Consider the following 27,310-nt stretch of genomic DNA (forward strand, 5'->3'; position numbering starts at 1 on the left):
TCACACTATTATAGCACCAGGAACACAGGTTCGAATCCCACGCTCTCTGTATTCTCCTCATGTCAGCCTGTTTCCTCCGGATGCCCCGGTTTCATCCCACATTCCAAAGACACACGGGGTTAATAGATGAATTGGTCTCATGAATGAATTTGGGTAGTCTGGGCTTGTGGGCCAGAAGGACCTTTACCATGCTGGATCTCTAAATTCAACTAAAAATTAAAGGGACTTTTTTTCTCTCTGAAAGAACTGGCATTATTCAAAGCAGCAGCTCTTTAAAAGGCTTCACTACAGAGACAGGAAGCCTCTGGTTGTTTCCACACTGAAGTGCGGTATCAGCAACATACAGAACCATTTGCCACACACTTATTTCTTTTTAAAAAAGTGTTATCGATTGGCTGCACGACAAAGTGTAGCTGGGGCACGGTGCTCCACAGCAAACCAAATGGAACAGCTCAAACCAGAAAGTTGTTATTCTTGCCCTTTTGGAAATAAAGTATTTCAGCAATTAATGATGAAGCTGGAATTAATCATTCCATTGCAACAAAGTGAAACTTGTTGGCTTGTTAAAATGTGTTTAATAATTCACTCCAAACAAACTGACTCCACGCATCTTGAAAATGTATGAGATGGATTTTCTTGCATTTTTTTCCATTACTCGAAGTCCATTCTCAAACTAAAAAATATTTTCATTTGTCTTAGCAGGTTTTGATCTCACAAAACGCTGATTTTTAAAAAAAACCTGATTCTGCATTTTGGAACCACCACCATCATCGTTCTAGTGACTGCTAAAGTGAGCAGACTTTGCACATTCATACTAACACAAGGCCATTTCATTTCAGGCCTCCGTCTAAAGGCCGGCTACAAGAGCGGATTTAAAACTTACCTTTCAGACAGCAATCCCATTCATATCGAGAGGCGCCTCGCAGTACCCTCCGGAGCTGATGGAGGTAGGGCGACTGAGGCTGTCTTCCCCATAATCCCCCTTGCAGCTGGAACCGTTTCAGCTGCGTGGGAGATTAAGGGTAGGGAAGACGGCCATTGCTCTGCCGCGTTTTTTTTTTAATTTATTTTTCACTCTATGAACCACACTGACCAAAATACATACAAACATTTCCCTCTTGAATATACAGTGTCATTTTCTCCCCTTTTCCCCCCTCCCTTCCCTCCCTCCTTCACCTCCCCCTTCCCACCCACTCAACGTTCAACCTATATGATACATTAAACAATGTCATCACACAATGAAAATAAACAAGAAATTTGTGTCATCTACTTTTACATACTGGGTCAGTTCATTTCGTCTTCTTCTCCTTCTATCATTTTAGGTGGTAGAGGTCCGTGGTAGGACTTCTCTGTTGTGTTCCATGTACGGTTCCCAAATTTGTTCAAATACTGTGATGTTATTTCTTAAATTATATGTTATTTTTTCCAATGGAATACATTTATTCATTTCTATGTACCATTGCTGTATTCTCAAGCTATCTTCTAATTTCCAGGTTGACATAATACATTTTTTTGCTACAGCTAAGGCTATCATAATAAATCTTTTTTGTGCTCCATCCAAATCAAGTCCAAGTTCTTTACTTCTTATATTACTTAGAAGGAAGATCTCTGGATTTTTTGGTATATTGCTTTTTGTGATTTTATTTAATACCTGGTTTAGATTTTCCCAAAACTTTTCCACTTTCTCACATGCCCAAATTGCATGTACTGTTGTTCCTGTTTTGAGCTGCAGAGAGCAGCCCCAAAGGCCGAAGCGGCACAGTGAGGCTGTCACAGCCCGCACCAGCCGCCCCCTGACAGCTCCCACGGCTCCTGCTGCTCCGACGGCCCCTGCCCGGTGCCCCTGTCTTGAGGGGATCATGGAAGGAGAGGGGTGAGTGGGGAGATGGGTCGCAGGCTGATGGCATCATCAGCCCACCCCTAACCAGCCGCTTGCAGCGGCTGTACATCCAGGTCAGGCGGCGGAGTGCTGCGCTTCACCGATTTATCCTTCCCCGAGAAGGGTTGGAATCAGTGCCTCAGAGCCAGCCACGGCATATTCAGAAAGGTTTGTCTTTAGGCACAAGGGCAAAGAACATCCGCCTTGACAGACGGGTGTTTTCTCTGCTTGATAGTGCCTACAGAACCTCTTCCTTTAACAAATAAAACAGAAGATACCCTCAGGAATTTTAACTCGCTGAATATTTCAACTTCACATTTTCTTGTAACAGGTTATGTGACCAACCCAGGTGATTAAGGAACACTCGTTTAAAAGCTGGTAAATCCAAGGAATGTGATAGCATACTCCCAGAGTAAAGATCCAGACTAACAAAAATTTGCTTTAAAATCTGAAGAATTCTCAAGAACACCTGTGGATTGGAATGTCATGATGCTCGCGACCCGGGTTCGATTCCACCGCTGCCTGTAATGAGTTTGTACGTTCTCCCCGTGTTTGCATGGGTTTCCTTGGGGTGCTCAGGTGTCCTTCCACATTACAAAGTTGCACAGGGCTAGTAGATTATTCGAGCTGCACGCATTTCGTGGGCTGGATGTTGCCTCATTAATATAATTACAAAAATAAATGAGCAAAATGTAATTCTGCCACAGAAAGAAAGAGAAAAAAAATGAAATGGAAGTGTCTGTCAGCTACCTGACATTGGTTGCCTGGACTAGTAGGGCCGAACTGGCCTGTTCTGTGCTGTAAGTGGTTATATGGTTATAGGTGTCAACCGGCCATTATTGTTTCAGAGACCCTTCACATGCTAATCCCCCTCAGGCTGGCTCATTAATATTGAAAAGATCCAGTGCCCCAGCCAGAATGGCTGTTTCTGGGGATACATGGTGCTCAGACCAGAGAGATTTCTGACACTGCCAAGAGTGAAACTTAGAATTTTGCCATCTCCTCAATAAAACAGACACCAGAGCCTCACCTTACCATGCTCTTTGCACCACCCTATATTGACACAGCAAAGCAAGCTGTTGAACAAGTACTGCCACTTGCCCTCCCCCTCCCCCACCCCACCAGGCAGGTGTTCCTTTTAAATTACAGTTCCAGTGAGGCAGTTGCTGATTGGAACCTCTGGCAGAAGATCCAAGGGCGTAGAGTCCTGCTAGGCTTCTGGACAAAATTTCCACCACCTAGTGCCGCCGCTTGCTATAACCCATTTGATACCAGGACATCGGCCGACACTTTCCTCAGGGTCGCTTTTGACTTTGCTAGTGATACTGAACTGACTACTGATCAACAAGACACGAGCCTCAAATAGAGGCACCTGGGTAACCCTCCTGGGACCCAGGTGCGAGTACCGGGTCAAAGCTGCAGGAAGCACCTTTCAAATCGCAGGAGGATCTACCCATCCATCGGCAACTCAGCGATTTAAGGGGGATCCCACCCCTGCAATGATGCCTCACGCACTCACCAGAAGTACTGCTGCATGTCAGATGTTGGCTGCCCAGTGATGCCCACATGCAAACAGCCATTTTCCTGTTCAAATCGGCTATGGACAAGACCTAGCAAAGTTTAACTGGGTGGGATTCTGACGGGGTTGACCAGGTCGGACCCTCTCTAACTTCCATGTAACTGGGGCACTAATCGGGCCATTTTACATGGCAGTTTGAAAGGGCCTAATGGGTTTATAGAGAAAAACTCAGTACTGTTAGAAATAGAAGTACCTTAACAGAAATTGCTCGAGACAAAAATTGAGAACAAAGAACATTTATTACAACAACAATGCAAAGTTGGGTGCTTCCCCTTACCCTGGGAATACACACATATACTGGTGTGAGAGATGGGAAAATTGATCTAAAATTATGAACATGGAAGAAACTAAAATTCATCAGTTAATGGCTGTAACCAGTACAAACAGGATGAGCTTGGGGATTAAGATGCAGGAAAGCAGAGTCAGCACGATTAACATAAGAATCTTCTTTGTGACAAGAGCCACCATTAAGACTAAGATAAGGAATGGTAAAGGTATAATAGAATGTAGGAAGTTGAGGTAGTCTGGATCAGATAAGGGTCTCCTAGCCCTAGATAGAAGTACCAAGTCCTACATATCTAATTAGCTAACCTTACACAGATTTATACATATTAAATTAGCCAACCCTAGATAGGATGAGTCAACTCTGCATACCAAGAGACTGTAGCCCCGAGAATCAGGAAGGTGTGAATAAGGACAATGACATGATGGGACACCCACAGGATACCCCCTGGTCCTCCAAGTGTACTGAAACTGCACGTAGGCAGGAAGGATTGCCTATGCCAAACCCATCCAGGGGGCAGAAGAATGTAAGGGGGAGGGCACTCTGATACTGAAATTGACTGTATAAAAGTTGGGTGAGCCCCAGTATGTGTGTGTATTCCCAGGGTAAGGGGAAGCACCCAACTTTGCATTGTTGTAAAATAAATGTTCTTTGTTCTCAATTTTTGTCTCGAGCTATTTCTTTAAAGGAAAATTCTGTTTCTAACACTGGGGTTCACCCAACTTTTATACAGTGAATTTCAGTATCAGAATACCCTCCCCCTTACATTCTTCTTCCCCCTGGATTCGTTTGGCATAGGCAATCCTTCCTGCCTACGTGCAGTTTCAGTGGACTTGGAGGAGCAGGGGGTATCCTGTCGGGTGTCTTCTCATGTCATTATCCCCATTGTCCTTATTCACAACCTTGCCCTTGTCCCCATTCACACCTTTCCGACTCTCAGAGCTACAGTCCCTTCATATGCAGAGTTTGCTAATCCTGTCTAGGGTTTACTAATTAAATATGCCTAACTTGATAAATCTGTGTATGGCTTACTAATTATATATGTAGAACTTGGTACTTCTGTCTAGGGCTTGGAGACCCTTATCTCATCCAGACTATCTCAACTTCCTACATTCTATTATTCCTTACCTCTTATCTTATTCATACGGTGGGCTCATTGATCCTGTCGGAAAAAGGACTAGAAGGTTCTTATCTTACAGAGGCTGACTCTGCTTCCTGCATTCTAATTTCCATGCTTAGCCTGTTCATACTGGTTTAATCCATCACTCCACATGTCTGCACTAGTTTCCCCATCTTTCATATTTTTATGTCAAGTTTCCTCATCTCTCTCGGTCCTCGTTTGGTGTGATCTCCCCAGAGGAGGATCACGGCACTAAAATGAACTACTTTTATATTCTATCTCTGTAATTAAGGCTTATACCTGCTTTCTTAATTACTTGCTGTGTCTCTGTGCTAAATGTCCCCCTCTCCTGAAATATAAAACCCTCTGCACCACCCCCCATAGCTCAGGTGGCACCTTTACTCACGGAACAGTCAGTCTGATCCCACATTGAATTAAATATTTGTCATGCCAGTGCCTGAAATCTCTTTACATGTCCCTCACTGTTTCAATAGGCCCTTTTAAGCTGGTGTGTAAAATGGGATTAACCGAGTTAGCGCCCCACTCACACGGTAGCTTGAAAGGGTCTGACCCGGTCATCGTGGTGCAAATCCAACTGGGTCCCCAACCTACCTCAGAGGTAGTCAGGAAAACCCAGTTAAACTAAACCAGGTCACATCCTCCGGCGACTTGAACAGGAAAATGGCCAACCCGGTTACTCCTGTGAAATCCGAGCTTGCGCGCTGGCGCCACAGGGAAACCCTTGGGTGAAGTGCCTGCTGAAATTGAGGCGGTGGGGGGGGGGGTGCCACGATCAGCAGAAGAGAGGTCACTACCACAGGAGAGAGGAAAGGGGTCGATGCTGCGGAGGAGTGCCACAATCAGCATGAGGGGTCGCTGCGGGGAGAGGAGAGGGGTGGAGAGTGGGGGTTGCGAACGCCACTCTGGTGGTGACAGCTTAATGTTCGCGGCAGCGGGATGTTGCTGGGGTGGGGGGCATGATTGACAGGGAGGGAGTTATTGATGGTGGGGGTCACAATGGACAGGGGAGGGTGACTGACTTGGGGGGGGGGGCGGTGGTGATTGGCGGTGGGTAGGGACTGACGGGGGAGGTTGGATACTGGGGCCCTGAGTGTGTGACGCATCACGCCTTGTCACCGCGGGGGCCAGATCCCCCTTAAATTGCCGGGTTGCCGATTAAATAGGTCGATCCCCTGCAGCTTAAAAGGTGCTGGAAGCCTTTGCCCCAGTAATCGCACCTGGGTCCCAGGAGGGCTACCATGGGATGGGAAAAGTGAATGAAGGGAGCAGAACATCAGGGGTGTGGGTTACCTGAAGTTGTAAAAGTTCAATACTAAGTGGCTGTTAGCTGCCCAAGAACTGTTCTTCCAGTTTGTGTTTGGTGTCTCTATAGCAACAGAGAACACCGAAGAGAGACAGGTCGGAATGGGTGTGGGAACTCAGGAATCACGTAACCACTGAAAGTTTTAGGCTTTTGATGTTTTGGACCAGAGACCTTCCTCACGAACTTGTCTCATTTTCAATTTCTTGTTTAATTCCACACAACCTGTTGGTGGTCTCCAACTACAGAAGGCTTTCAACAACGAGAAAATCCTGGACTACCCCTTCTTTCCTCCATTCAACAAAACCTTATCGCCCATGGTTGCTGTTTCCCACTGATCTACCACTGAGCACACTCCACAATTCCAGCTCTCCCTCCTCCAAACACCTGATCCCAGGAAATCTGAACATGCTGGGTTTTAGTGCAGTGCATAAAGTGCTGGAGAAACTCAGCAGCTCCAGCATTAGGAAGCAAATGTCAGTGGATATTTCTTTACCCCTGAGAAAGGGCTCAGGCCCAAAACATCAAATGCTTTTTACTTCCTATGGATCAAGCATAACCTGGCAAAACAGTGTTCTCAGTGCTAAATCATGTAGACACACAACCAGACATAAACACACATACAAATAATTCATTTGCAGGATATCTATATAAATAAATAAACATTGCTTTGTACAAATGAGAGTCTTGGAGGGTCAGTGTGAGAGCAGTTCCTTTGGTCGTTCAGCATTCTCACTGCCTGTAGGAAGAAGCTGTTCCTCAGCCTGGTGGTGCTTGCTCTGATCCTCCTGGATCTCTTCCCCGATGGGAGCAGCTGAAAGTTGCTGTTTGCAGGGTAGAATGGGTCCTCAATGATTTTGTGCACCCTGTTCAGACAACGATCCCAGTAGATCACGTTGATGTTGGGGGTGGGGGGGGTGGTGGGAACTCCATTGATCCTTTCTGCCACTCTTATGGTCCTGTGGATTGACCTCCAGTACATTTCTCTGCAGCAACTAAACCACAGTGTGATGCAGCCGGCAACAATGTTATCAATAGAGCTCCTATAGAAGGTTGACATAATGGTGATTGGTAGCCTTGCCCACTTCAGTCTTCTCAGGAAGTCCAGTCGCCTTCCTGACAAGTGAGGAGATGTTGAGTGTTCACAATAGGTCACTAGTTAAGTGAACTCCAAGGAACCTGGTGCTCTCCACACTCTTATACTACAGAATTGTTGATGTGTAGTGGAGGGTGGTCATTCCTGGTCCTCCTAAAGTCCACAATCATCTCCATCTTGTGAAGTCTCAGGTTATTATTCACGCACCATTTCATGAGATTTTCCACCTCTTCTCTGTAGAGCAACTCATCGTTGTTGCTGATGAGGCCAATGACTGTTGTGTCATCCTCAAACTTGATGACCCTGGTGGAGCTACATCTGGAGATGCAGTCACGGGTCAGTAATGTGAACAGGAGCAGGCTGAGAATGCAGCCCTGTGGTATGCCAGTGTTCAGTGTGACAGCGCTCAATATTCTGCTACCAACCCGGACAGACCGTGGTCTTTCAGCTAGAAAGCCCAGAATCCAGTTACAGAGAGGGCTCTCGAGTCCAGCGAGGACAGCTTCTCCACCAGCCTCTGGGGAATGATCATATTAAATGCCGAGCTGAAGCTTGGTCAATGAGGTGTCATTCTCTGGGTGGGCCAGGACAGAGAGAAGCGACAAGGCTATACCTTCATCTGTGGAATGGTTTCTTCTATATAGGTAAAATGAAATGGATACAGCATCTCTGGGAGATGTGCTTTGATGTGTTCCTTCATCAGACACTCAAAGGTGATCCAGAGCTGAGTGGAGCTAGTGATATTGTGTCTAAAGTGGAGCAATTGTGAAGATAGGCATTCCTTTGCTTAGGTACGTGTTAATTCTGGCCACGACCAGCCTCTCAAAAGCATTTCATCACAGAAGATGTCCGGATCGATGCCCTTTTGAAGCAGGTGGGAACCTCCAGTTGCAGCAGCGAGAGATTAAAAAATGTCCGTGAACACTTTGTTGGCACAGATTTTCAGTATCTGATGCCTTGTGATGGTTCACCCTCTTGAATGATGTGACATCGGCCTTAGAGACAAGTATCATGTGTACGCATTCAGCTAAAGAATGACTCCCAGTCAACAATCCACTCCACAAATAATGATGCATTTTGAAGGGTTCACAACATTGGCTGAAGGTTAAGCAGACTGCAGCAATTATTCAAAGAATCTCTTGAATTTCATTATTCTTGATGGAATGTTTTATAGGGAAAACATCACACATCTGACCATTGGACATGCTGCACGTGACATCGACCAGACAACTCTGGCTTCCTGCCCAGGTGTCTGAAGAGCCACATCATTTCCTCACATTCCACCACTTCTATAGTTTTAGGACTCTTCAGAAGACACAAAATTATCCTCAACATGAGCAGAGTGAAGGATTTCTCTGAGCAGTGTACCTCAAATCTTTTCTGTTTTTAAACCATGGAACATAAAACAAAGTGGTACAAAGCAATTTTAAACTTCTTCCAGGGGTTTCGGAAATGGAGACTTGCTCTGAAATATGAAGAAAACTTGAATGAAAGGTTTTCAGAAGGTCCAGCCAGAGATGTCCAGAAGAAGGATGCTGGGGAATAGCTTCCCTTGACTGAACCGTTGTGTAAGTTAATGAAAAGTTTGGAAATTTAACATCTCACAATCAACTTGAAGTTATAAGACCAGCTTGCTCGGGTTAAAGTCTCAGAGGCACACAGCCAAGTTGGAATTCTCCTACTCTTCCCAGCCGGCCTTTGTAAATGAGGATAACTTGGTCCAATCCCGATTTGTGGCAAATGTTGTAATGTGTGAGGCAGTGCTTTCTCAGATGCTAGCATTAGAAGCAGTGTGCTCGTTTTGCTCTTGACCCTGGGTGTCCAAGTGTTCCTACTGCATGGATAAAAAGATGTGGGCATGGAGATGAGGAGGGAGGAAGGGGCAGGAATACAGGCTAACTGGCAAGAAGTTCATAGGTGGATACAGGTGGAAGGGTAGAAGTCTTCAACGGCAGACACATTTAGTAACCTCCTACCTGGGGCTTATTCTGAGAAGTCAGAAGCTTCCAAGAATGGCAGAGCCCAAGTAAATCCGCCGCGCAGTGACGGGCAGTGTCTACAGAATTCATGTCTCTGGCCTTACCTGAAATTTTTCTTTGGTACAGGGAATTGGGAGCGGGTTTGAAAGTCCCTGTCTGTGAAGTGTGTACTTGGGCGGGAGTGTGTAGAAGATAGGCGGAGTCGGAGTCGAATCACGGTCCAACGTGAATGTCTACATAGTTATTGAGTAGTGGAGTAATTAAGTATCGTTTGACATCGTCCCCTGTTTGTCTCCCATGTGTTCAATAAAATTACCTTTGATTTTAACACTTGTGTTCAGACTCGTCTCCCTGTGGACCCTTTCCCCACATCTTCGACCACCAAGATTCCAACCAGATCAATGGAAGGGCCCAAAGCCTGGACCTGCCTAGTCACTGCTGCTATTTGCCGCTCCAGCTTAGTTATCTCCGATTGAAAAGGTGCTGGCACTTCACGAGGCGCAGTAAACAGTTGCTCCACTTCAATCTGCTCCTGTTGCCTTGGGGAAGATGCCAATCTTTCCACCTTCAATGCAGAGGGTGGACATAACAAAGTCAGCATGATCGGCCAACTGATCAGAGGGTGGACATTCAACAAATGCTCTGGAATATGATGAGGTAAACATCGAAGGAACCCCGCTTTCCAAAAATTGCCTTTAACAGGGTCTGTTCCAGCTAGCCTGCACCACCTCCTCAACATCTGTGACGGCTGCCTATCGTCGAGGCGGTCATCAGCTAGTAATTCGGCAATACAAATCTCCCTTGGTGGCTGAGTACACCGCCACACAATAGCCACCTTATGCATGTCATATGGGAGATGACCATCTGGATCCACCAAGAGAACCTCCACTTCACAGGCATTCTGCTCTGGAAGACACTCCATAAATAAACCATACTTCATCTTGTGCCTCGTCATTGACGGCAGGGAAAAGCACTTTGAGGATCATGAACCATGCTGGTGCATTATTAATAAAAAGGGAGGGGGGAGAATTCTTTAGTTTGACCTCCCCAAATGGTCCTGTAAGGGTTTTTTATCCTCATTATTATCCATTTCAAATTAGAAGGTTGTAATGGAGAGGCAGCCTTCACCCTGGGTGGCGCTGCTGTGCTTCTATTCGGAGGACATGCTACCTGCTAATCAAGATCAGAAACTCACCCATGTCATCAAGGTGACCCTCACGATTGGTCCAGGTGAATCACCTCGGTTCACCCCTGCACTTGGCTTTGAGCGTTTGGACACAGCCACCAACAGGGCCCATTCTAGCAGTGTGATTGGCCCCCCCAGCTTTGCCCCCAAAACCATAAAAGGGCCATGTGCTCCTTTGTTCTGTCTCTTTGGATTCCTCCTTGATCGTGACTATCACCTTTCATACGGAGTTGGGGTGAGTCCCGAGGCTAAGCAGCAAGTGCCGTGCCCAACTGACCAAGGGGTGGGGGCACATAAAATCACCTAGAGCGTGTGCGTTGAATGTGTCTGTTACTGTAACTCTGTTAGTTTTGTCGGTTATCCCTCGTTGCTCCGGTGTACATCTTTCCCCCTGTGTGTGTGTGTGTGTGTGTGTGTGTGTGTGTGTGTGTGTGTGTGTGTGTGTGTGTGTGTGTGTGTGTGTGTGTGTGTGTGTGTGTGTGTGTGTGTGTGTGTGTGTGTGTTTAAAGGTCTACTTGATAAACCAAACCCACTGCTTCCTCTTTTATTCCCGAAATAAAAGTTCATTTTGTACCCTCCACCTCGGTCAAGTTCTTAACCTGTGGGACCGACACGAACCCGAACAACAAAGGTACTGTGATCTCATGGGGTCATCACTTGTAAAGGAACCGATTTATCACTGTTTATGAACAAATAAAGAATACACTCAGCACACCTTGAAGTCGACTTCCTTTTATTATCCACTAGACACAACATTGCATTCTTCAACTCCTCAAACACCACCTGGCTAAACTGCTCTGATCTTCTCATTGGCTCACTCCCTTATGGGTGATCCTGACCCTCTCCTCCTCCTGTATCTGAGATTCATCACCCATATACTAATGCTTAACGCATTCGTGCATGTGTGCTATTACTCCCGCGCATCGCATCATTCACACCAACCCTTTAATTTTTAATTTAAACTAACAGCACAGTAACATTTCAGACCACGGGCACACACCGACTGGGTGTTTGGGATTATGCTTTTTGCACCAGCGGCTTGCTATGCATACATTGTAATGAGATGCAGCATACTAGCATTGACCTCAGGGCTCATGTTATGATAATAAAGGCTGGTCATGTTAAACACCCCATGAAACATGGTGTCAGAAGTGAAAGCTGAGCAAAAGAGTGGACTGTTTCCATGTTTGAAAGGGTCATCGGGTCTATGAGACAGCAATGCTCGAGATAAGGACATGAGGAACAATTGCTCAGTGGAAGGAGAGAGTTTTGTTAGTTTGAAATTGTGTCTTTTGAGTGCCTGGCCGCACTCCTGCTGACGATAGTTGCAGATTTCTGTCAAGAAAGGAGTACTGATTGATAAGCCACAGCATCTGCACTTTTTCCAATACCAGCACCCATGGAAATGAAAGGGGATTGGAGAGGAAATTGGAAATTTTTCCAATCCCAGTATGAGAACTATGGAATAGCAAAAGAGCTAGACAAAAAGCCAGATAACATTTGTAATCTTTCATGGGGAAGAGTGCTACAGAGTTTACACTACGCAAGATATAACAAGCGAAGAACAAAGGAAAAATGCAGAAATACTCAAGAAATTGAAGGAACATTTTGAAACTGCTACGAATGTCATATATGAGGAGTACAAATTCAACACTTGTCCAGCATGAAAATGAAACCATAGATCAATATGTGACTGTGCTGAGGAAAATGGTTGAGTCATGCAAGTTTGGAAAGCTGAAAGGAGAGTTAATGAGAGACAGGATTGTGCTAGGGCACTAAAGATCCAGCTGAGAGGATCTGTTTGTTGAGGGAGAATAAGCTTTCATTGCAGAAAGCAATCGACATGTCCAGAACAGAAGTCACTAAAGGACAACTTAAGAGCAGAGAGGGCTCAGTGAGCAAGACACGGATAGTTCATGCAGTGAACAATTACGGAACACCGAAGAAGACCACAAAATATAGTGGGACACAGCAGAACAAAGGCAGCAGAAAGGAGACAAAAGACAGAGGTCAGAATGTAAATACTGTGATGGACATCATCAGAAATAGAGAATCCTGCCCAGCATGGGGTAAACAGCATGCACAATGTAAAAAGGACAATCATTTTTCCAGAAAGTGTCTAAGAAATCACAAACAGTGAAGCTCGTGGTACCGAAGATTAAACCGACGAAGACAGTGATGATTCGTTATTCACTGAGGAGCTTGTGAGCAGTGTAAACACACAAGGTCAGAAGTGGATTGTCCAAGCAGATGTAACTGCAGACAAATCTCACTATTGACCAATAAAGTGTCAGAGAGACACTGGAGCCAATTGCAGTGTCAAGAATTTTGCAGACATCTGTGAGGTGATGCAAAATGGATTTCCAGGCTTGCAAACATCCAAGGTTAAGCTGAGGCAATTTGGTAGAGAGCTGATACAACTTAGAGAGCAACAGGATTTGCAAATACATTGCAATGGCACACAATACAAGGTGAAATTCCAGGTGGTGGATTCCGGTCACGCTACTGTGTTGTCTGTACAAGCAAGTGAGCGTCTTGGACAGGTCAATATAACAGAAGCGCAGAAAAGTCTGCTCACTAGAGATGAAATCCTATGAGATTACAAAGATGTATTCAACAGACCTGGTGAATACCATTTAGAGGTTGACGAGAGTGTCAAGCCTGTTCAGCACCTACCTTGAAGAGTACCAGCAGTTCTCAAGATCGGCCTGAAAGAGAAAGAGCTAGAGGTCAAGGGAGTGATTCACAAGGTCAGTACTACTCCTGCTGAATGGATCAGTAGTATGGTTGCTGTGAGGAAACCTGGAAAGCTTAGGGTATGCCTAGACCCTAAAGACCTTAATCAGGCACTCAGAAGGTCTCACTACCCAATGCCAACTATAGAAGAAATTATACCTCAGTCACCAAAATGAAGGTGTTCATGATCCTTGATGCTAAGGACGGATACTGGCAGATGAAGTTGGACGAGAGCAGTAGCTATTTGATGACTTTTTGGATACTACAGATGATTGCGCATGCCATTTGGCATCCCCACTGCTCCTGAGGAGCATCGATGGAGACAGCATGAGGTAGTCCAGGACTGCCAGGTATTGAGGGTATAGTTGATGATCTCTTGGCGTATGGATATGGAGATACACTGGATGAAGACATTGGCAATCACCTAATCGGACTGCTACAGAGAGCATGTCAGTTGAATCTGAACCTGAACAACAAGATGCAGCTCAGGAAGACTGAAGTGAAGTACATAGACCATATACTTACTGCTGAAAGACTTTGTCAAGACCCGAGAAGGTCCAAGCTATCTTATTGTAAAGATAATAATGTAAATATAAAGTTGAAGTTTGAAAAAGATAAGGGGAAAAAACATATAAGAAAAAAGCTTTTACATTTTTCAAAAATATATAGTGTTTCTCTGAGGGGGGCTAGGGAGAAGAAAATAACTACTACCGCAAAGTCTGTTGATGCTTGCGTTTGTTCCCGCAACCCAAATAGATAAGGGATTTGTGGTTGTCTGGGAAGGAGCCAAAGACAACCCAATACAGGGGAGGGACTTTCATTATTTTGGATAGGAATATTTTATGTTAATTTTAGTAGGGGTTTCTAGGATAATTTGTTTTTTTAACTGTGTCATCGTGTACTGTAATGTGCAAAAATTATTTAAAAAAATATTGGGAAAAAAGAGATGGAAGAGTTTTTAAATTTTTTTTTATTTTTCACACCATAAATCGCATTAACCATGATACACACTTTTTCCTTTTCACACATATACAGTGCCATTTTCTCACCCCCCCCTCCCTCCTCCCCCCTCCCGTCCATTTAAGGTATAAACTCTAGGATACATCAAACCAGTCAGACAATGTTGTCATTCAATAAAAATACACCAGAAATTCCACTGAGTCCATTCTTTTCATTTCCTTTTCCTTCCGTTAACTTAGGTAGTGATTGTCCCCGGTAGGTTTTCGCTATTGTGTTTAATGTAAGGCTCCCATATTTGTTCGAATATTTCAATATTATTTCTTAAACTATATGTTATTTTTTCCAATGGAATACATTTATTCATTTCTATATACCATCGCTGTATTTTCAAATTATCTTCCAATTTCCAGGTTGACATAATACATTTCTTTGCTACGGCTAGAGCTATCTTAACAAATCTTTTTTGTGCATCCTCCAAATCAATTCCAAATTCTTTGTTTTTTATGTTACTTAGGAGGAAGATCTCTGGATTCTTTGGTATATTGTTTTCTGTTATTTTATTTAATATCTGATTTAGATCTTCCCAAAATTTTTCTACTTTCTCACATGTCCAGATTGCATGAATTGTTGTTCCCATTTCTTTTTTACATCGAAAACATCTATCAGATAGTGTTGGGTCACATTTATTTAACTTTTGAGGTGTAATGTATAGCCTGTGTATCCAGTTATATTGTATCATACGTAACCTCGTATTTATTGTATTTCTCATCGTTCCAGAGCATAACTTCTCCCATGCTTCCTTTTTTATCTTTATATTTAAATCTTGTTCCCATTTTTGTTTAGTTTTACCATTTGTTTCCTCATTCTCCTTTTCTTGCAGTTTAATATACATATTTGTTATAAATCTTTTGATTATCATTGTATCTGTAATCACATATTTAAAGTTACTTCTCTCTGGCAAACTCAAACTGCTTCCTAATTTATCCTTCAAGTAGGATCTCAACTGGTAATATGCCAGCGCTGTATCTTGAGTTATATTGTATTTATCTTTCATTTGTTCAAAGGATAAGAATCTATTTCCTGAAAAACAATTTTCTATTCTTTTAATCCCTTTTTTCTCCCATTCTCTAAAGGAAAGGTTATCTATTGTAAATGGGAGTAACTTGTTTTGCATCAATATTAGTTTTGGCAATATTAGTTATTTCTTTCTACATGAATCTTCTTCCAAATATTGAGTAGATGATGTAATACTGGAGAACTTCTATGTTGTACCAATTTTTCATCCCATTTATATAATATGTGTTCAGGTATCTTTTCCCCTATTTTATCTAATTCTAACCTAGTCCAATCTGGCTTTTCCCTTGTTTGATAAAAATCTGAGAGGTATCTTAATTGTGCGGCTCTGTAATAATTTTTAAAGTTTGGCAGTTGTAAGCCTCCTTGTTTATACCATTATGTTAATTTATCTAGTGCTATCCTCAGTTTCCCCCCTTTCCATAAAAATTTCCTTATTATTTTCTTTAACTCCTTGAAGAATTTCTCTGTCAGTTGTATTGGCAATGCCTGAAATAGGTATAATATCCTTGGAAAAATGTTCATTTTAATACAGTTTATCCTTCCTATTAGTGTTAGTGGCAAATCTTTCCAATGCTCTAAATCGTCCTGTAATTTTTTCATTAGTGGATAATAATTGAGTTTATATAGTTGGCCGAGATTTTTGTTTATTTGTACACCTAGGTATCTTATTGCTTGCATTTGCCATCTAAATGGTGATTCCTTCTTAAATTTTGAGAAATCCGCATTATTCATAGGCATTGCTTCACTTTCATTTACGTTGATCTTGTAACCCGACACTTCTCCATATTCTTTCAATTTCTTATATAATTCTTTTATTGATAGTTCTGGTTCTGTTAAGTATACTATAACATCATCCGCAAATAAACTGATTTTATATTCCTTGTCTTTTATTTTTATCCCTTTTATATTATTTTCTGTTCTTATCAATTCTGCTAGTGGTTCTATAGCTAACGCAAACAATAAAGGTGATAGTGGGCATCCCTGCCGTGTTGACCTGCTTAAGTTAAATTGCTTTGCTACATGTCCATTTACTGTCACTTTCGCTAATGGTCCCTTATATAATGCTTTAATCCAATTAATATACTTCTCCGGTAAACTGAATTTTTGCAATACTTTGAACAAATAATTCCATTCTACTCTGTCAAAGGCCTTCTCTGCGTCTAAAGCAACTGCTACTGTTGGAGCTTTATTCCCCTCTTCTGCATGAATTAAGTTAATAAATTTACAAATATTGTCTGTTTTCGTCTTTTTTTAAATAAATCCAGTTTGGTCTAGATTTACCATTTTCGGTACATACTCTGCTAATCTGTTTGCTAATAGTTTAGCTATTATCTTATAATCTGTGTTAAGTAAAGATATTGGTCTATATGACGCTGGTGTGAGTGGATCTTTCCCTTGCTTTAGTATTACTGTAATTATTGCTGTTTTACATGAATCTGGTAAGCTTTGCATTTTATCAATCTGGTTGATTACTTCCAGGAGGGGCAGAAATAATAAGTCTTTAAATGTTTTATAAAATTCTATTGGGAATCCATCCTCTCCTGGTGTCTTATTATTTGGTAATTTTTTTTATTATCTCTTGTATTTCTACTATTCCAAATGGCTCTGTAAATTTATTTTGTTCCTCTATTTGTAGTTTTGGTAGTTCAATTTTAGTTAGAAATTCATCTATTTTCCCTTCATTCCCTTCGTTTTCAGTTCGGTAGAATTGTTCATAGAATTCTCTAAAGTTTTCCTTAATTTCTTTTTGATTATATGTAATTTGTTTGTCTTTTTTCCTTGATGCCAATACCATTTTCTTAGCTTGTTCTGTCTTAAGCTGCCATGCTAGGATTTTGTGCGTTTTTTCACCTAGTTCATAATATTTCTGTTTTGTCTTCATTATGTTCTTCTCCACCTTATATGTTTGTAGTGTTTCATATTTTATTTTTTTATCTGCCAATTCTCTTCTTTTAGTTGTATCTTCCTTCATTGCTAATTCTTTTTCTATATTTACTATTTCCCTTTCCAACTGCTCTGTTTCCTGATTATAGTCCTTCTTCATCTTGGTTACATAACTTATTATTTGCCCTCTAATGAATGCTTTCATTGCATCCCATAGTATAAACTTATCTTTCACTGATTTCATATTTATTTCAAAATACATTTTAATTTGTTTTTCAATAAATTCTCTAAAATCCTGCCTTTTAAGTAACATGGGGTTTAATCTCCATCTATACATTCTTGGAAGGATGTCCTCTAACTTTACTGTCAATATTAAGGGTGAATGGTCCGATAGTATTCTAGCTTTATATTCTGTTTCTTTTACTCTATCTTGCATACGAGCTGATAACAAAAATAGGTCTATTCTTGAGTATGTTTTATGTCTAGCCGAGTAATATGAATACTCCTTTTCCTTTGGGTGTTGTTTCCTCCATATATCCAAAAGTTGCATTTCTTCCATCGATTTAATTATAAATTTGGTTACTTTGTTCTTTCTGTTAATTTTTTTCCCCAGTTTTGTCCATATTTGAATCCAAATTCAGGTTGAAATCCCCTCCTATTAATATGTTCCCTTGCGTATCTGCTATCTTCAAAAAGATATCTTGCATAAACTTTTGATCTTCTTCGTTAGGTGAATATACATTGAGTAGATTCCAAAACTCCGAATATATCTGACATTTTATCATTACATATCTCCCTGCTGGATCTATTATTTCCTCTTCTATTTTAAATGGCACATTTTTACTAATTAATATAGCTACTCCTCTTGCTTTTGAATTGTACGACGCTGCTGTTACGTGTCCTACCCAATCTCTCTTTAATTTCTTGTGCTCCAATTCAGTTAACTGTGTTTCTTGCACAAATGCTATATCAATTTTTTCTTTTTTCAGTAAATTTAGCAGTTTCTTCCTTTTAATTTGGTTATGTATTCCATTAATATTTAAAGTCATATAGTTCAACGTAGCCATATTATACTTTATCTTCCCTTTCTGTTTCTCCATCATTACCTTTCCTTCTTATCCATTTCTGTTTTCTTGTTTTGAACCCTTTATAAGACAACATTCCTAAAACATCAAACATTTTCATTATTCTCCTATTTAAAACTTCTTTAGCCCCAATCCCCCCCTTCCCCTCCTGAGTTGTCCTTTATCCCTTGTCGGACAACCACATCTCCCCTCTACATTTGGATTTGCGAATTCACTCGCAAGCGTCAGCCGATTTTGCAGTGACCGTAACTCCTCCCCACCCAGCCCCCCCAGAAAAGATTTCACTTTTCATATGTAACAAAGGTCACTCTTTTAATTCCCTCCTTATTCCCTCTATTCCATTTCCTTCCCTTATTAATTCTTGTCTATACTATCTATATTTTCCTCTAAATATGGATACATTCATGTATGCACATTATACATATACACACATATAAATCGTGGACATTTTTACTCTTATTACATGTCTTCATCTCTGTTTGTTTTGTAGTTGTTCTGCAAATTTCCTTGCTTCCTCTGGGTCCGATAATAGTTTTTTTCCATAAGATCGTTTTCGATGTATTGAACTCCTTCCTCTTCTTCAGGAGTTCAAAACTTGTGTGTCTTTTTAGTTCGCAGTCTTTTGTACTCTCGTTACACGTCTTCATCTCGCAGTCTATTTTGTAATTGTTCTGCAAATTTTCGTGCTTCCTCTGGATCCGAGAATAGTCTGTTTTGCTGTCCTGGAATAAATATTTTCAATACCGCTGGATGCTTTAGTATAAATTTATACCCTTTCTTCCATAAAATCGCCTTTGCTGTATTGAACTCCTTTCTCTTCTTCAGGAGTTCAAAACTTATATCTGGATAAATGAAGATTTTTTGCCCTTTGTACTCCAGTGGCTTGTTGCCCTCTCTTACTTTTTCCATTGTTTTCTCCAGTACCTTTTCTCTTGTAGTATATCTTAGGAATTTTACTAAAATAGATTTGGCTTTTGTTGTGGTTGTGGTTTAAAGGTCAATGCTCTATGTGCCCTTTCTATTTCCATTTCTTGCTGTAGTTCTGGACATCCTAGGATCCTAGGGATCCAATCTTTTATAAACTCTCTCATATTCTTGCCTTCTTCATCTTCCTTAAGGCCCACTATCTTTATGTTATTTCTTCTGTTATAATTTTCCATTATATCTATTTTCTGAGCTAACAGTTCTTGTGTCTCCTTAACTTTTTTATTAGATTCCTCTAATTTCTTTTTTAAGTCTTCTACCTCCATTTCTACTGCTGCTTCTCGTTCTTCCACCTTGTCCATTCTTTTTCCCATTTCTGTTAAGGTCATATCTATTTTATTCATTTTCTCTTCTGTATTGTTTATTCTTCTTCTTAAATCATTAAATTCTTGTGCTTGCCATTCTTTAAATGACTCCATGTATTCTTAATAAGAGAAAGTATATCCTTTGTCTTGCCTTTCCCTTCTTCTATTTCACTGTACTCTTCCTCTTCCTCCTCTGGGTTGGCCATCTGTTGTTTCTTTGTTGTCCTTTTCTTCTCTTCTTTCTTGTTTTCGTTGTCTTCTATATTCTCCTCTTGCTGCAGGTGTTCTGCAGCTGTCATTGCCGGCTGTGGAGATCGACTCCCCAGCTGGTCACCCCTCCTGTCGGTGTGTTTTTTTTCCATGCGCATCGCGCATGCGCGGTTGCGCACTTTTACTCTGCTCAGTAAGCCATTTTTGTAGTCCACTTTCGACCGACCTGAGGGAGCGGGTTTCTCTCTCCACCGCGGGCCTCTTCGAACAGGTAAGGCCTTCCCCTTCTTCTGTTGTCTTCTCTTCCTCTCTTCTTACCGTTGGTTTTGATTTTTCTTTTTTCGTCGCCACCTTCTTTCCACCTTTATACTCACTTTACTTTAATTTTTATTTTTGTGCCTTTGTGTTTTCATTTGTTTTTTTCCGACTTTTCTGGAGAGGGCTGGAGTTCACCGTCCGGCCACTATTCCATCATGTGACTCCTCAAGAGATGGAAGAGTTGAGGAGATGAGAGAGAATTGAAAAAGAGGTACAAGATGGGTACATCAAATTTCATGACTGTAAATATTAATGAAATACACAACCAAATTAAAAGGAAGAGGTTACTGACATAACTTTAAAAAGAAAAAAAATCAACATTGCTTTTGTGCAAGAAACATACTTAACCGAGATAGAACACAGTAAATTGAAGAGACAGGGTCGGCTGTGTAGTGGCATCATCAGACAATTCAAAATCCAGGGGAGTCGCTATGTTAATCAACAAAAATCTACCATTCAGATAAAAGAAATAATAACAGATCCAGTAGGTAGATACGTAACGACAAAGTGCCAGATTTATTCTAAATTTTGGAATTTACTAAACATCTATCCACCTAACAAAGAAGACCAGCTATTTATACAAAACATCTTCCTAAAGATAGCAGATACACAAGGACATATCTTGCTTGGAGGGGATTTCAACTTCAACTTGGACCTAATGATGGACAAAACTAGGAAGACAATTAACAATAAAAATAAAGTAACTAAATTTACACTAAAAGCAATGGAGGATATGAAACTAATTGATATATGGAAGAAACAACACCTAAAAGAGGATATTAACACAAAATAGACACAAGACCTTTTCAAGAATTGACATGTTTTTGTTATCAGGACAGATCCAAGGAAGAGTTAAAAAAAAACCCAGAATATAAAGCAAGATTATTATCAGATCACTCTCCTGTTATTAACAATTGAATTAGAGGATATCCCACCAAAGACATATAGATGGAGACTAAATCCTACACTTAAAAAGACAAGATATCAAAGAATATGTTGAACAACAAATTAAAATAAATTTTGAGATAAATATGGAATCAGTAAAAGATAAATTCATTTTATGGGACGCAATGAAGGCCTTTATTAGAGGACAAATATTTAGTTATACGACTAAAATTAAAAAGGAATATAATCGGGAAGTAGAAAAGTTGGAAAAAATATAACAATCATAGGAAAGGAATTAGCAGAAAGAGAAGATACAGAGAAAAAGAGAGAACTGACAGAGAAAAAAATTAAAAAATGAAACATTACAATCATATAAAGTAGAGAAAAATATAATGAAAACAAATCAAAAATATTATGAACTGGGAGAGAAAACAAAGAAAATATTGGCCTGGCAACTTAAAACAGAACAAGCTAAAAGAACCATTCTAGCGACAAGAAAAGACGATAACCAGATCACATATAATCCATTGGAGATTAATAAAAAATTTTTAAATATTCTATAAACAATTATACCAAACTGAAAATAAAGAAAAAAAAATTACAAAATTGATGAATTTTTACTACCACATCTACAACCAGAAGAACAAAATAAATTGACAGAACCTTTTAAGACTGAAGAAATACAAGATATATTAATAAAACTACCAAACAATAAAACACCAGGTGAAGATGGATTCCCTATAAAGTTTTTAAGGATCAATTAATCCCTCCCCTCCTAGAAGTAATAAATCAAGTAGAAGAGACCAAAAACTTTCCAGAATCATGTAAAACAGCAATAATTAATTACAGTAATCCCAAAAGATGGAAAAGACCCGCTGCTGCCATCTTCATACAGACCAAAATCATTAATGAATACAGATTATAAATTAATAGCAAAATTACTAGCAAACAGACTGAATGATTATGTACCAAAATTAGTAAGGCAAGACCAAACTGGATTTGTTAAAAGACAAGCAGCTGATAATGTTTGTAAACTTATTAATTTAATACATACAGCACAATAAATAAAATGACAATGAAAGCTGTTATGTTAGATGCAGAGAAAGCCTTCAATAGGGTAGAGTGGATCTATTGGTTTAAAGTGGTACAGAAATTTAAACTACTGGAAAAATTTATTAACAACATTAGAGCATTATGTAATGGATAGTTAAGACAGGAGTCACATGATGGAGTAGTGGCTGGTCGGGGACCTCCAGGCCTCTCCGGAAAAGTTTAAAAAAAAAGAGAAAACACAAAGGCACAAACACGAAAATTAAAATAAAGTGAAAATAAAGGTGGGAAGAAAATGGCAGCGAAGAAAGAAAAGTCGAAAGCAACGGGAAGAAGAGAAGAAGAAAAGACGTCAGAAGAAGAAGGTGAAGGCCTTACCTGTCCGAGGAGGCCCGCTGTGGATAGAGAAGCCCGCTCCCTCAGGTCAGTTGAAGCCCCGAGCTCGGGACTACAAAAATGGCTCACGGAGCCAAGCAAAAGTTCGCAACCGCGCATACGCGATGCGCAAGACAAAAAAAAACACTGACGGGAGGGGGGGACCAGCTGAGGAGTCGATCTCCACAGCTGAGAATGACAGCCACAACACAACAACAAGAGGAGAACATAGAAAATAACGAGAACAAGAAAGAAGAGAGTAAAAAGAAATCAAAGAAACAGCAGATGACCAACCCAGAAGAAGAAGAACACAGAGAAATGGATGAAGGGAAGGGCAAGACAATGGATTTTTTTTTAAATAGAATATATGGAATCAATAAAAGAATGGCAATCACAAGAATTTAGTGAAATAAAAAGAATAAAAAGTACAGAAGAAAAAATGAATATATTAGAGATGATCATGACAGATATAGGAAAAAGAGTGGACAAGCTGGAAGAACGAGAAACAGCCATAGAAATGGAAGTAGATGATTTAAAAAAGAAATTAGAAGAATCTGATAAAAAAAAGTTAAAGAGACACAAGAGCTGTTAGCTCAGAAGATAGATATAATAGAAAATTATAATAAAAGAAACAATATAAAGATAGTGGGACTTAAGGAAGATGAAGAAGGCAAGAATATGAGAGAATTTATAAAAGATTGGATCCCCAGGGTCCTAGGAAGACCAGAATTACAGGAAGAAATGGAAACAGAAAGGGCACATAGAACATTAGCCCCTAAACCACAACCACAACAAAAACCAAGATCCATTCTAGTAAAATTCCTAAGATATACAACAAGAGAAAATATATTGGAGAAAGCAATGAAGAAAATAAGAGAAGACAAAAAACCACTGGAATACAAAGGTCAAAAATTTTTTTTCTACCCAGATATAAGTTTTTAACTCCTGAGGAAGAGGAAGGAGTTTAATACAGCAAAAGCGATCCTATGGAAAAAAGGATATAAATTTATGCTAAAGTACCCAGCGGTACTTAAAATAGTTATTCCAGGGCAGCAAAACAGACTATTCTCGGATCCAGAGGAGCCACGAAAATTTGCAGAACAACTACAAAACAGACAGATGAAGACATGTAACGAGAGCAAAAATGGCCACAAAATATATGTATGTGTGTATATGGGTATGTATATATATAGCTCCCTCAACAGCCCCTAAGGCTAGAGCTGGATGAGCTCCTCACCCAGGATGAGACATATAAGGCAATCGAACAACTGAAAAGTGGCAAAGCAGCAGGTATGGATGGAAACCCCCCCCAGAGGTCTGGAAGGCTGGCGGCAAAACTCTGCATGCCAAACTGCATGAGTTTTTCAAGCTTTGTTGGGACCAAGGAAAACTGCCTCAGGACCTTCGTGATGCCACCATCATCACCCTGTACAAAAACAAAGGCAAGAAATCAGACTGCTCAAACTACAGGGGAATCACGCTGCTCTCCATTGCTGGCAAAATCTTCACTAGGATTCTACCAAATAGAATAATACCTAGTGTCGCCGAGAATATTCTCCCAGAATCACAGTGCGGCTTTCGCGCAAACAGAGGAACTACTGACATGGTCTTTGCCCTCAGACAGCTCCAAGAAAAGTGCAGAGAACAAAACAAAGGACTCAACATCACCTTTGTTGACCTCACCAAAGCCTTCGACACCGTGAGCAGGAAAGGGTTTTGGCAAATACTAGAGTGCATCGGATGTCCCCCAAAGTTCCTCAACATGATTATCCAACTGCACGAAAACCAACAAGGTCGGGTCAGATACAGCAATGAGCTCTCTGAACCCTTCTCCATTAACAATGGCGTGAAGCAAGGCTGTGTTCTAGCATCAACCCTCTTTTCAATCTTCTTCAGCATGATGCTGAACCAAGCCATGAAAGACCTCAACAATGAAGACGCTGTTTACATCTGGTACCGCACGGATGGCAGTCTCTTCAATCTGAGGCGCCTGCAAGCTCACACCAAGACACAAGAGAAACTTGTCCATGAACTACTCTTTGCAGACGATGCCGCTTTAGTTGCCCATTCAGAGCCAGCTCTTCAGCGCTTGACGTCCTGCTTTGCGGAAACTGCCAAAATGTTTGGCCTGGAAGTCAGCCTGAAGAAAACTGAGGTCCTCCATCAGCCAGCTCCCCACCATGACTACCAGTCCCACCACATCTCCATCGGGCACACAAAACTCAAAACGGTCAACCAGTTTACCTATCTCGGCTGCACCATTTCATCAGATGCAAGGATCAACAATGAGATAGACAACAGACTCGCCAAGGCAAATAGTGCCTTTGGAAGACTACACAAAAGAGTCTGGAAAAACAACCAACTGAAAAACCTCAAAGATAAGCGTATACAGAGCCGTTGTCATACCCACACTCCTGTTCGGCTCCGAATCATGGGTCCTCTACCGGCATCACCTACGGCTCCTAGAACGCTTCCACCAGCGTTGTCTCTGCTCCATCCTCAACATCCATTGGAGCGCTTTCATCCCTAACGTCGAAGTACTCGAGATGGCAGAGGTCGACAGTATCGAGTCCACGCTGCTGAAGATCTAGCTGCACTGGGTGGGTCACGTCTCCAGAATGGAGGACCATCGCCTTCCCAAGATCGTGTTATATGGCGAGCTCTCCACTGGCCACCGTGACAGAGGTGCACCAAAGAAAAGGTACAAGGACTGCCTAAAGAAATCTCTTGGTGCCTGCCACATTGACCACCGCCAGTGGGCTGATATCGCCTCAAACCGTGCATCTTGGCGCCTCACAGTTTGGCGGGCAGCAACCTCCTTTGAAGAAGACCGCAGAGCCCACCTCACTGACAAAAGGCAAAGGAGGAAAAACCCAACACCCAACCCCAACCCACCAATTTTCCCCTGCAGCCGCTGCAACCGTGTCTGCCTGTCCCGCATCGGACTTGTCAGCCACAAACGAGCCTGCAGCCGACGTGGACATTTACCCCTCAATAAATCTTCGTCCGCGAAGCCAAGCCAAAGAAGAAACATGTGTGTATGTATATTTAGAAAAAAATATATAGAGTATAGATAAGAATTAATAAGGAAAAGTAAGGGAAGAGAGGAAGTTAGGAGGGAATTAAGAGAGTGACCTTTGTTATATATGAAGATTAAAATCTTTTCTGGGTGGGGCTGGGTGGGGAAGAACTACAGTCACTACTAAATCAGTTGACGTTTGCGAGTGATTTCGCAAATCCAAATGGAGAAGGGAGATGTGGTTGCCCGACAAGGGACAAAGGGCAATTCAGGAAGGGGAGGGGATAATGGGGTTAAAGGATTTTTAGATAGGAGAGTAATGCAAATATTTTATGTTTTAGAAATGTTGTCTAATAATGTGCTTAAAAAAAGAAAACAGAAATGGATAAGAAGGAAAGGTGATGATGAGGTAACGGAAAGGAAAGATAAACAAAGTATAAGATGGCTATGTTGAATTATATGACTTTAAATATTAATGGAATACATAACCAAATCAAAAGGAAGAAACTTAAATTTATTGATAAAAGAAAAAATTGATATAGCATTCATAGAAGAGACACACTTAACCAAAGTGGAACACAAGAAATTAAAGAGAGATTGGATAGGAGATGTAACAGCAGCATCATATAATTCAAAAGCTAGAGGAGTAGCTATATTAATCAGTAAAAATGTACCAATCAAAATAGAAGAGGAAATAATAGATCCAGCAGGGAGATATGTAATGATAAAATGTCAGATATATTCGGAGTTTTGGAATTTACTCAATGTATATTCACCTAATGAAGAAGATCAAAAATTTATGCAAGATATCTTTTTGAAGATAGCAGATACGCAAGGGAACATACTAATAGGAGGGGATTTCATTCTTAATTTGGATTCAAACATGGATAAAACTGGAAAAAAAATTAATAGAAAGAACAAAGTAACCAAATTTATAATTAAATCGATGCAAGAAATACAACTTTTGGATATATGGAGGAAACAACACCCAAAGGAAAAGGAATATTCATATTATTCGGGCAGACATAAGACATACTCAAGAATAGACCTATTCCTGTTATCAGTTCACATGCAAGAGAGCTTAGGAAAACGGAAAATAAAGCTAGACTATTATCAGACCACTCACCCCTGTTATTGACAATAGAGTTAGAGGACATCCCACCTAGAATGTATAGATGGAGATTAAACTCCATGCTACTTAAAAGGCAGGATTTTAGAGAATTAATTGAACGACAAATTAAAATGTACTTTGAAATAAATACGGAATCAGTGAAAGATAAGTTTATACTATGGGACGCATAGAAAGCGTTCATCAGAGGGCAAATAATAAGTTATGTAACCAAGATGAAGAAGGACTACAACCAGGAAACAGAACAGTTGGAAAGGGAAATAGCAAATATAGAAAAAGAATTAGCAATGAAGGAAGACACGACTAAAAGAAGAGAATTGGCAGATAAAAAAATAAAATATGAAACACTACAAACATATAAGGTGGAGAAGAACATAATGAAGACAAAACAGAAATATTATGAACTGGGTGAAAAAACGCACAAAATTCTAGCGTGGCAGCTTAAGACAGAACAAACTAAGAGAATGGTATCGGCATTAAGGAAAAAAGACAAGCAAATCACATATAATCCAATGGAGATTAATGAAAACTTTAGAGAATTCTACGAACAACTATACGAAACTGAAAACGAAGGGAAAGAAGATAAAATAGATGAATTTTTAACTAAAATTGAACTACCGAAATTACAAACAGAGGAACAAAATAAATTAACAAAACCATTTGAAATAGAAGAAATACAGGAGATAATAAAAAAAAAACTACCGAACAATAAAACACCAGGAGAGGATGGATTCCCAATAGAATTCTATAAAACATTTAAAGATTTATTAATTCCTCCCCTTCTGGAAGTAATCACCCAGATTGATAAAACACAAAGCTTACCAGAGTCATGTAAAACAGCAATAATTAC

The 27,310-nt window shown here is 40.6% G+C and overlaps 1 protein-coding gene across 1 annotated transcript in view; it reads right to left on the reverse strand.

Annotated features, from left to right (window-relative positions):
• acsf2 (acyl-CoA synthetase family member 2) overlaps positions 1 to 27,310 on the reverse strand; it is a 178,662-nt gene that overhangs the window by 141,472 nt on the left and 9,880 nt on the right. The gene's annotated exons all lie outside the window — the stretch shown is intronic.

This window comes from Narcine bancroftii, chromosome 3 (assembly GCF_036971445.1).
Source record: "Narcine bancroftii isolate sNarBan1 chromosome 3, sNarBan1.hap1, whole genome shotgun sequence".
In the NCBI taxonomy this organism is placed as follows: Eukaryota; Metazoa; Chordata; class Chondrichthyes; order Torpediniformes; family Narcinidae; genus Narcine; species Narcine bancroftii.